Source organism: Phocoena phocoena, chromosome 10, assembly GCF_963924675.1.
Source record: "Phocoena phocoena chromosome 10, mPhoPho1.1, whole genome shotgun sequence".
Lineage (NCBI taxonomy): Eukaryota > Metazoa > Chordata > Mammalia > Artiodactyla > Phocoenidae > Phocoena > Phocoena phocoena.
In genome coordinates this window covers 39,313,855-39,319,996 of record NC_089228.1, presented here as the reverse complement: position 1 = coordinate 39,319,996, position 6,142 = coordinate 39,313,855, and positions in this window count along the sequence as shown.

Sequence of the window (6,142 nt, the reverse complement as noted above, 5' to 3'; positions counted from 1 at the left end):
TCCTGAGCACTAGTTTCGAACCCTGTCCCGGATTTTGGTCTGAAAATTTGGTGCCCATGATGTGCAGAGAAAGCGTTCTCATGACTCTTGGGCGGGGACACCATGTGGAATCCTGGGGTCGGAGGGGACGATGGCTGGACGGGGCCTGGGGTGCCAGCAGGCCAAACAACAGCCTTAACTGTTAGATCAAAACTTCGCTTTGTTTGTTTTTTGTTTTTGCTTTTTCGGCTGCGCTGGCTGCGGGATCTTAGTTCCCCGACCAGGGATCGAACTCGTGCCCCCTGCAGTGGAAGCGCGGAGTACTAACCACTGGACCACCAGGGAGGTCCCAATCAGCGAGTTTTAACTCATGAAACATGTCGCCACCATCTGTTTGTTTGGAGGGCCCCAACGGAGCAAACTTCCCTGCCTTGCTGGCCGCCAGCAGTCTTCCGGGTTGGGGGCTCTTCCACTGGAAGCTACACTCCCGCCTCCAGACCGTGGGTCTCTGGAGTGCTCTGGAATGCCACGTGGAACCCGGCATTGCTGCACGGCGGCGGCCCGGCCTCCTAGGGTCCCCGCCCCTCGCCCGCTAAGACTGCGTCCCTTAACCCCTTGTAGGGACTAACGGAATCTCAGTTTTGCCCGCGCTATGCTACTCGGCGCAAGTCGACCCAGGCTAGCCAATGGGCAGACGCCGCGGAACAGACGTCACAGAGGACGGGCGGGGGCGGGGGAGTGGTGAACGAGGAGCGTTCCAATCAGAAAGCCACTGTTTCTATTGGCACAACGGGTGGCTCCGCCCCCACGGCAGACTCATTGTCTGGGGGAGGAGGCTCCTCCGGTTCCAGAATAGCCCGGAGAGACAATCCAGGCGGTGCTCTACGGGCCAGCCTGCAAAGGCAGCAGCGACAGTGGGCTGCAGCGTCACAAGCAGAGGACGCAGGCGTCCCTGGACCGAGGAGGGGTTTAGGGCTGGGACACGGAACGTTCCAAGGGGTGCGGTTTCTGCTTGGAACCAGCGGAGATCCCCCGGCTAAGGCCCCTGGCCCGCCCCAAACGGTACCTATGACATCACCACCAACCAATCAAATGGCGCATTCCTAGCCGCCCCCCACCCCGACTTCTTCGCTTCCAGGAGGCGGGGTTCCCGTGGGTTCCTCCTTCAAGCGCCTCAAGTGACTATGGAGAGCGGGTGGGTGGGCTCCAGTGGTGCCCTCTAGTTTCTCCGTAATTGAGGACCACCTAAGGTCAGATCCGGATGTACGGTCTGGGTTCCTTTGGGCGTGAGAATGAAGCATCTGCAGAGGCGCCGAAGGCGGAACTCGGTTGGATGGGGGCTCAGTCGGCGTAGGGCCTGGAGGAGGGAAGCCAAAGACATGGTTCTGATCGCACACCCACCCTCCGGGTCCACAGTCTAGCGAATGGAGGGCAGAAAACTTTAACGAAGGAGGGAGACAGGTGGAACGCTAGGGAGAGGGATGCTGGGGTCCTAGAAGAGGCACCTGAGCCAATGTAGTGATCTGGGAAAGCTATCTGCAGAAGCTGCCCGTGCAGAGCTCTGAATAACCAAGAGATGGAGGAGCCACCCTAGGTCATGGAGGCTGTGTGGACAAATGTGCTGACGCTTAAAGGGACCATGGCCAAAGGAAGTTACGCCCTGCTCTCTCCACTAGGGTTAGCACTGCCCTCAACTGATGCTCCTTGTGGAGAGCAAGACCTAGAGCTCTCCTTGACACCTCTGTTGACTGCAGATGACTCTCCGTGTCACTCCCTGCTGTTCTGCCTCCACCGTAGTCCTCTTTGTGGCTGCTGTTCCATGGAAGCCTCTCCCTCTCCATCTGCACTCACCTCTGTGCCCCAGCCCAAGTGGCAGCTTCTAATGCTCCCTGTAAAGACAAACCAAGGTAGTTCCTTTTTCCAAGTCCTCTTTCCACTGCCCTCTAGGACATCTCAACCCTTCTCCTTGTGCCTTTTCCTCCCTACCTTGTGTTTGTCCCCTCCTTCCTCCAATTCAGGGGTACCTTGCTGGGAGAGCAGACCAGAAAACCTGGCCAACTCATCCAGCTCAATTATCCAACAGTTCTTTCATCTCACTAAGACCTCCAATCTGTCACTTCTCACCTCCTCTCAGCTCCTTACCTTAACCATTAGCCAGTCTTATAACAACTCTCCTGCCCTGCTCTTCTTAGACAAACTCACCGGGCTAAAATCTAACTCCTTAAAATAGATTACTTGGGGCGGGGGGGGGGGGGGGTCTTGCTCTTGCGCGCCTGGCTTTTGCCTAGGTTATTGGCGTAAGCGCAAGATCGGTGGGCTCCTAAGGTTTCTGCTTGAAAACTGGATGATCTTCTAGCCTGAGACTATTCCTTATCAGAGCCTAGGGCCGCTGGGCCCCTTCACTCAGTATTTGCTGGAGCATCATCACACCCTCGTGCACAGTTGGTATTGGCTTGCCTGGCTGATTCACGTGGGAGAGTCCTTGTATGCCATTGTATTGTTCAAGTCTAAAGGCATCACGCATAGTTGGATTCAACTACTCTGGTTCCTGCAAACATTCCTTTTTGGGATGGCATCTATTACTTGATTGCTTACAGACCAAGATGCCAAAATCAAACTTAAAAAAAGATATCCAAAAAAACTGAATCACTATTTTGTACACCTGAAACTAATATAATATTGTAAACCAACTATACTTCGATTTTAAAAAGAGAGAAAATACAGCTAAGTTCCTAGGAGAAAAAAAAAAGATTTTCAAAAGCTTCCTCTACACTTCGACATTCAGCCTCACCTTTTTTGGGGGGGTGCTGTGTTTACTTGATCTTTCTAGAAAGTTACAACTCTCTAGTTATTATTTCTTCATCTGCTCTGGTTAAACTTGAGTAGATAGTAGGAAAAGATGTTAGCTTTCCAGTTCTGCAGACTAACCTATTCGACAGAGGGCTTCCAACTACCTTCTTGTGGTCCTTGGCTGTGTTGGCGTTCTATCACCTGGTTTAAGCCACGTACTAAGTTTGCTTGTTGGGATATCATTGCTCCCGCCTTCTGATTATAACACCTTACCCTTACCACCACCATCTTATTAGCTCTCCTTTCCCCAAATATTTTTCCACCCACCTGGACCAAAATTGAGTGACACTTCCGTAACACATCAATTCCACCCACATTTGTTAGACACCTGTGAGGTGGGATCTTCTCCCAGGCTTCCATTTCACATTATGGAGAAAGATAAGGAAGACAAGCAAGTGCCTGGAATGGGGCGGGCCAAGCGGTGACACAGAGGACATCCTGGGAACCAAGAAGGAACGACTGGGGAATGCTTTCTCTGCTGCTGCCAGCCAGAAGTGATGCTTCCCTCCACTCGGACCCTCCAACATAGTGCTCTGTATGTGCGGGGTCAGATGGCCACCTTCAAGTCAGGACCACATCTTAAGACAGCTTCATTTTTTTCCTCTAGCACCTGTCCCATCGCTTCACACACAGCTGTTCTATCAGTGTCTACCGAACAAAGGAGGGAAACTCTGATTTCACTTTGACTTGTTCAGTGTCATTCCAATTTTTATCTGAAAATTGCAGAACCCATTCAGTGTAACCTTGTGTCAGAGAAAAGCACAGGACTGCCCTTGACTGGTACCACCATCTTTCTGTGGGTCCCCTGGTGGGAAACCTGTATCTTTTTCACACTTTCCTATTCTTGGTCACTTTTTCCAGACACTGTAGATGTCTCCCTCCAGTTCTGACTCACTCAGCCATTCCTGTTCTAGAGAGTCTGGACTATGGGTTCTCCAGCTAGTTACTACCTCTCTCATTCACCTGGTTATAACTTACTACTGACTGGTTGGGGCAGGAGGGTTACTGTCACTTCAAGGAGCCTTTAGGGCTCCTTTCCTGGAGGATCCCCTGATTGTTCACTAGGGACTAGACCTTATTTTCCTTCCACATAGGTCATGTTATTTGTTTTAAGCAAACACTTATGAGAAACAGCCCCCTCGCCCCAAAAATGAGGCCTCAAGTAAAAGCACAACCATGAAAGATGATGGACTATGAATTAGTTTTGGTGGAGATCAACTTCTACACATAAAATCTCAGTCTTTCCCTCAGTTTCTCTTGTGATTAAGGGGTTATTAATGGTGCCAAGGATAATATGGCTGATTACTGAATGAAATGTATTAACTTGAATAAAATGTTGTGAATTGTGAAAAAAAATAGACTACTTGTGAATTCCTCACCTCTGGAGCAGCAGAGCACTGCTAGAGGAAAACATTTCACATTCTTGACAACAAGCCTTAATATTATATTGGAGGGCTTCGCCAGCACAGTAAGGTAAGAAAAACAGTAAAAAGGTACAAGGATTGGAAAGGAAAAAAGAAAACTTATTCACAGGCAACAGGAATATGTATGTAAAAAATCCAAAAGAACTTATAGATAAGTTGCTAGAGTTTAGCATTCATTGGATGCAAGGTCAATATATAAAAATCAGTGGTAATTTCTATATATCAACAAGTGAGAAAAATTTTTTCATGATGTGATTTACAGTAGCATCATGTAAGGTAAAATGCTAGAATAAATATAATGAAATATGTGCAATGACTCTTCACACACACATACACACACACAATAAAACATTATTGACACTAAACACTGCGATAATCATTTCATGATGTATGTAAGTCAAATCATTAGGCTGTATACCTTAAACCTATATAGTGCTATATGTCAATTATATCTCAAGAAACACTGGAAGAAAAAAACATTATTGAGAGAAATAAAGACATAAATGGAGTGGAAAACTATGTTCAAAGACTGAAAGATTAAATACAGGCATACCTCGGAGATACTGTGGGTTCAGTTTCAGACCACCGCAATAAAGCAAATATCACAATAAAGTGAGTTACACAAATTTTCTGGTTTCCCAGGGCATATAAAAGTTATGTTTAGACTAGAGTCTATTAAGTGTGCAATAACAGCATTATGCCTAAAAAAATGCACATACCTTAATTAAAATACCTTATTGCTGGGACTTCCCTGGTGGTGCAGTGGTTAAGACTCTGTGCTCCCAATGCAAGGGGGCTGGGGTCGATCCCTGGCCAGGGAACTAGATCCCACATGCGTGCGGTAACTAAGAGTTCACATGCCACAACTAAGGAGGTTGCCTGCCGCAATTAAGGAGCCCATGAGCCACAACTAAGGAGCCCACCTGCTGCAACTAAGACCCAGTGCAACCAAATAAATAAATAAATATTTTTTAAAAAAGAGAAAATCAAAACCTAAAAAGGTGGAGGGACCACAAAATTTTTTTAAAAATACCTTATTGCTAAAAAATGCTAACCATCGCCTGAGCCTTCAGTGAGTTGTAATCTTTTTGAAAAGTAACACCAGGGAATTCCCTGGTGGTCCAGTGGTTAGGACTCAGCACTTCCACTGCAGGGGGTACGGGTTCAATCCCTGGTGGGGGAACTAAGATCCCGCATGCTGCATGGCGTGGCCAAAAATAAAAGAAAAACAACATTAAAGATCACTGATCACAGATCATCATAACAAATATAATAATGATAAAGTCTGAAGTATTATGAGAATTACCAAAATGTGACACAGAGACATGAAGTGAGCAAATGCTGTTGGAAAATTGGCAACAATTAGACTTGCTTGACACAGGGTTTGCCACAAACCTTCAACACCTTTCAATTTGTAACAGATGCAGTTTATCTGTGAAGTGCAACAAAATGAGGTATGCCTGTATTGCACACATGCTAATTCTTCCCAAAGAATGGATTCAATGCAACTCCGATAGAAATCCCAGCAGATACTGTGTAGTGTGTGTGTGTGTGTGTGTGTGTGGTGTGTGTGTAAACTGACAAACTGGATTCTAAAACGTACGAGGGCCAGGAATACCCAAGACAGTCCGAAGAAAACCCAAGTAGGAGAACAGCTTCGTCTATAGGAGATCAAGAAAGCTACAGCTACAGAAACCAAGACTGTATGGTGCTGGTGCAGGAATAGACAGATGAATGGAACAAAATCCAGAGAGGGGTCTAAAGATGTGTGGAGACTTGAATTTTGACAAGGGTGGCTCTTAAGAGCCAACACAAAGGATGGGCTTTCCAATAAATGGTGCTGGGTTGATTGGACATCCATGCAGAAAAAAATTACATGAGACCCCTAC